This window comes from Sinocyclocheilus anshuiensis, unplaced genomic scaffold (assembly GCF_001515605.1).
Source record: "Sinocyclocheilus anshuiensis isolate Anshui unplaced genomic scaffold, SAMN03320099.WGS_v1.1 scaffold480, whole genome shotgun sequence".
Taxonomy (NCBI): Eukaryota; Metazoa; Chordata; class Actinopteri; order Cypriniformes; family Cyprinidae; genus Sinocyclocheilus; species Sinocyclocheilus anshuiensis.
The window spans coordinates 420,705-426,769 of NW_015555743.1; positions in this window are offsets into that span (position 1 = coordinate 420,705).

Here is a 6,065-nt window from a genome sequence, read left to right on the forward strand (position 1 = left end):
CAATATTTATTTCCGCAAACATTGAACATAAGATTTACGTTAATCTTATTACTAGTCTAATCCACTAGATGTCACCCCCTTATTTGCCTTGCGCGATGTTACAACGGAGAGTCCGTCATTCATTCATTGCTTAAAATGGCGGATTCAGGTGCGTTCCCGACGTCAACACCACCTTCCAGGCTCTACAGTGCGACCGAAAACTACTGCGTGCGACTATAAACAGTTTTTTAGGAGCACCAGTGCGACTGACCCGATCTTCATCATACTTGTGATTGCGCTCAGGGGAGCTTCAAATGTTTCTACGTAGTAAAAGAAAAGTAAGCGTAGAGCCCTGGCTTCACATAAAAAGTCAGAGGTATGGAAGCATTTTAGATTTGGCAAGCACGATGACAAAGATACTGTGGACAAGAACAAAGCTATATGCCAAACAGTTGATGGGCCCTATTGACTTGACTTCCATAGTATGGAGAAAAATATATGGAAGTCAGTGGGGACCAAAACAGTTTGGTTAGCCATATTCTTCAAAATATCTTCTTTTGTGTGCTGTGAGATTTTGTTTTATCTTAAACATAAAATAACCTGATCCTGTTTGATCAAGGCATGCGACTGTTCTGACTTGTCCAATTTTCAGCATCAGTTATTCATCTTGCATCAAAATTCTGTCTATTCATTGTATGCATTTGAAATATAGAGTTGGGTTTTGTTTTATTGTACCCAAGTGTACCTAAAATAAAAAGTGTTTAATATACAGGTTTGTGGCTCTTAATTTCCTATTAATTAACCATTTGTAATCTTATGTTCACTGTTCATTTTTTATAAATATAGGATTTGTATTAAATCTGTATTCATTCATATAGTCAAATCGAATCGAAATCGAATCGAATTGAGAGCTTGAAAATCGAAATCGAATCGAATTGGAACATCTGAATCGATACCCAGCCCTACTTTAAATGACAAAGTATTTTTCACAAATAAATAAATATTTAATAAAAAATATAATAAAAAAAAGGAAGTAAACACTGTAACCAACAGGGAACTCGGTATTCTGGGAAGTTTGTGTGCATTGGGAATCATATTTTTTTTCAAATAAAGCCAAGGTAACACTCATTTTACATACAGCACACAGTATCTCGTCTTCGTCTCGTCTTAGTCATGGGAAAAAAGCTCGTCAACTAACATTTTTTGTCATAGTCTTCGTTAACGAAATTAACACTACTGCTGATCTTCAAGCCTGACTGTACGGTATGTGGGATTCAGAGCTCTTAATGGAAACTGTCAACACTTTAAACAGCTGACAACAGTATCTGACACGACTCTCTCTCGTCTCAAACGCATCAGGAGCCGCTCTGAAAGCAAACTCAGCTGCGAAGCGCGTCTAGAACGGGTGGGATGCGCTCCAGACGGCATTCATGATGCATAAAGAACCGCCGACACGAGGAGACAAACACGTCTGAGGATCTCAGTCACGTGTGGCACAGAATAAAAGCCTCTGAATACTGTACAGAAAGATACACAAACAGTTCACAAACAGAAAATAAGATAAAATAAATATGGATAAATAGATAGATAAAGATCCATTTAAATCAAATAAAAAGGGTAAATAAGAATAAACAAAAAGAAAGAAAGTGATTTTGAATATATAATAATAAATAATAAAAAAATAAAGAAATAAAAAATATTAAAATAAATTAAAAAATAATAAATAAAGAAATATATATTTATATAAAATAATGATGTTATATAAATTATATGTATGTGTATATATATATATATATATATACACACACACACACAAATACATAATGAACAAATAATACAAATTTGAAAAATAATATATAAATACAAAAATTTTAAATACATAAGAATAAACAAAATAAGAATCAATAAATATGTAAGTGCATAAACATAGGAAAGAATAAGAATAGTATTATAAATAAAAAATAGAAATACAAAAACATTAAATAAAACAATTATAAATTATAAAATTATAAAAATAAAAATAATAGGAAAAATAAAATAAAAATGAGAAAAACACAAATAAAAATGAATAAATAAATATCAGTAAATAAAATAAAAATTAGAAAAATAAATAACTCGAACATGGAAAAACAAACAAACAAATAAAATAGAAATTAGAAAAATAAATAACTCAAAAGTGGAAAAACAAACAAGTAACTTTTGATTATTTGGGGCCACTGCAGATTAGACTTGTGCCGGTATTCGGTAATGCGATATATCACGGTAATGAATATGCACGATATTGTTATCGATCATAGGCGCACCACATGCTTCATATTTAGAAAAATATATATATATACATAACCCTGCTCCAATAAGTAAATGTTTTTACAGTCCTGAAACAAACGGAGTTGTGTGATTTAAATGAACACACAGAGCTGTACTGTAATGCAGCGGCGAGCGTGTGCTGAGTTTGCAGACGACGTCAGGAGCGTTACTGCAAAATAAAAGACTAAAACATCTACAGCTGAGAAACAATCCTTCGTATTTAAGAATCCACTGGGAAAACACTCCCTGATTACAGAAAACCCAGTAAAGAGGAAATCCAAGCCAAACAAGCCATGCAGATAGGAAGCCTGATAATGATAATGCTGGAGTTTAGGGCTGGGTGACGTCGCTAAAGCATTACATCTCTGTGTTTCTGATCCTATAATGCGCAGCGAGAGAGAAAAATCTGAAGGGCTTCCAGCTCTGATCTCTTCAAAATGAATGAATCTCTCAACAACATCAGAGAATTACAGACGACTGAGCCATTTCTAGGAAAACCAAGACTTCTGAGATGATCACTTAACATGCAATGAAGTTATGTGACAAAAACACAGATCACACTAAAAACACACTAGTTTTTCACAGGTTGAAGGATTATTTCACAAAAAAAAGAACAGTAGGTAATATGTAAACGTGGTGTGCATGTAACTTATTGTTTGCAATACACTACTGTTCAAACATTTGGGGCCCATAAAGAAATTAATACTTTTATTCAAGACATTTATAATGTTCCAAAATATTTCTATTTCAAATAAATGCTGTTCTTTTGAACTTTCTGTTCATCTGTGAATCCTCAAAAAAATTTAATGTATGACGGTTTCCACAAAAATATTGTGCAGCACAACTGTTTTCAACATTGATAATAATCAGAAATGTTTCTTGAGCAGCAAATCAGCATATTAGAATGATTTCTGAAGATCATGTGACACTGAAGACTGGAGTAATGATGCTGAAAATACAGCTGCGCATCACAGAAATAAATGACAGTTTAACAGATATTCACATAGAAAACAGCTGTTTTGAATTCTAATAATATGTCACAATTTTTACTGTAATTTTGATCAAATAAATGCAGCCTTGGAAAGCAGAAGAGATAAATCATCAACATTTGAAACTGAATGGACTGCAGTCTTACTGTCAAATCAAACACATCTACTCTGACTAAAGTCTGTTCAGTTACTGATCCAGACCTCTTCTGAATGAAACCATAATCTCGACTTCAGGGAATGAAACACCTGCCGTCACACAAAAACACGCATGAGAGACAGATAGAGACGCTTCCAGAACACAGTGAGCTGCATTTCACAACATAGTAAGCTATAGTTCAATTATATGCATAAAGTATATGCATGCAAGAAAAGTAAAATAAAATAAAAAAAATTGACAATTTTCACAACATTTATGTGAAACATGCTAACAGCAAATTCGATTTTGTTAATGTTGTCAGCGATGCTCACTAGTTTGTAGAATACAGCTACAGAATTATGAAACATGAATGAAAACTCCAGCTTTTCCTGGCAATTCAAGTGTATACTGATTAAAAATCCTGAACTTAGCAATGTCACTGGGTTTGGCGTCCTTGACTGTGAACTGCTGTGATTAAAGGGAGTGCTAAACATCAGTTTTACAGAGACTGGACGGAAAAGGACAAAGACAAAGGGTTGTACTGTATTAATGACAAAATTGGCCGAGTTCCTGGCAGCGGCGGCCCGCTGTTAATGCTGTTTGGATCAGGACTCAACACCAGCCTTCGCTCGAACTCGTCTCACAGGAGAACGTGCCTGTTTTCACTGGGGATTAACTGATCGCATTAGTTACAGGCTGATTATCAGAATTAATACCTGCTTTCTGAAACACCACACCGATCGCACTGAAAATCACTGGCTTTCCCTCCATATTTAACCTTTTAGGTGCTGAAATGTAGTTCATCTTCATTTCTGTGGTTAAGAAATTCACATTTTTCTAGCACATGATACTAGAGAACGACAGATAGAACGACAGATAGACAGACAGACAGACAGACATATATAGATAGACAGACAGACAGACAGACAGACAGATGATAGACAGACAGACAGACAGACAGACAGACAGACAGACAGACAGACAGACAGACAGATAGATAGATAGATAGATAGATAGATAGATAGACAGACAGACAGACAGAGATCGATAGAATGATCGATAGAACAATAGATTGATAGATAGATAGATAGATAGATAGAAAGAAAGACAGAACCATAGACAGACAAAATGCTAGATAGGCAAAATAATAGAACAATAGAATGACAGCCAGATAAAACGATAAAACAACTGATGGACAGAAGGATAGATAGTGATTAGGGATGCACCGATACCGATACTGGTATCGGTATCGGGCCCGATACTGAGCTCCTGTACCGGTACTCGGTATCGGCAAGTACCAAAAATAAAAGTATCGGTATCGGGCAAGTACTGGAAAAAGTGGTATCGGTGCATCCCTAATAGTCATATACCGACAGACAGACAGACAGACGCAGTGTATCTGCTGAATGAAATGACTGCATCTGTTCTGCAGGAGACTCTTGTCTGATAGCTGAAGGGTCGAGGACGCTGAGCTGGACTCAAACCCGCCGCAGCAGCGCTGGCAGACGCTCAGCGCACCACCGCTCACATGATCCTCTTCTGCTCGCGCCGCTGTCTGACTGGCATTCACCAAACTAAGCTGCATTACAACGCTGAGAGCCGCACTCTGTAACGGAGGTGTAACCCAAGCCTTTGAGTGGATTATAATGGTCAAGTTCCCACTGAGTGCTCAAGAAGCGCTTGAGTGAGTTAAAACAGCCTCGAGGCTTGGCTAGTCATTTCTGAATTATAGATTGATAATTGCAGCAGACGTTTGCTCGGGAAAGCAAAGCAACTGTCAACAGCAGTTGGCTAATGACCAGATTTACATAAAACACCTAACAAATGGAGACACTGGCGTGATTAAAACTTTGTGCACTTTTTTCTTTTCTTGTCCTGAATTTGAATTGAGGTACCAAACAGGATCTAGAATGGAAATGTAGATTTTAATTTAAGTGAAACGCAATGCAGCTTATATAAGTCATTTTTAACTAGAAAAGCACAGTTTGTCAAGACTATAAATGCTGAACAAAACCTTGACCGGACAGATAGAAAGACAGAACGACACACAGATGGATTGAACAACATATAGATAAACATAAAGATAGACAGATCAATATAATGATAGATAGACAGACAGAACAATATGGTAGATATAATGATAAAATGGATACAGAATGATAAACAGATAGACAAAACAATGGATAGAAGATTAAATTGATAGATGAATAGATAGAGATAAATAGATAAAATGATGGATAAAAGGATAAATACATAGAAGTGTAAATATTAGGGATGTGCGGGTCTAGTCGACTAAACGGTACAGCTCCTACTAGTCGACACTGAAAACAATAGTCGATTACACGACAGAAAAAAAAAAAAAAACACGATTTTATCATTCAAATTACTGTCATTTTAACATTGCATTTAAAACATTTTAAATAACAAGTTAAAATAAAACGTTTGAAAAATAATACATTATTTTTAAAAGTTTATCTGGGCGGAAACTACATTTTTACCTCAGACCTCACATGCGTTTTCTTCGTGTCAGTTGCGGCGAGTTCAAAAATGACCATGTGAAAGACGAGAAGGTGTGGGATTATTTTGAATTAGAAGGAAACGGAAAAGTTTTGTGTAAACTGTGTAATGTCAAATTGTCTTACAATAACTCTACT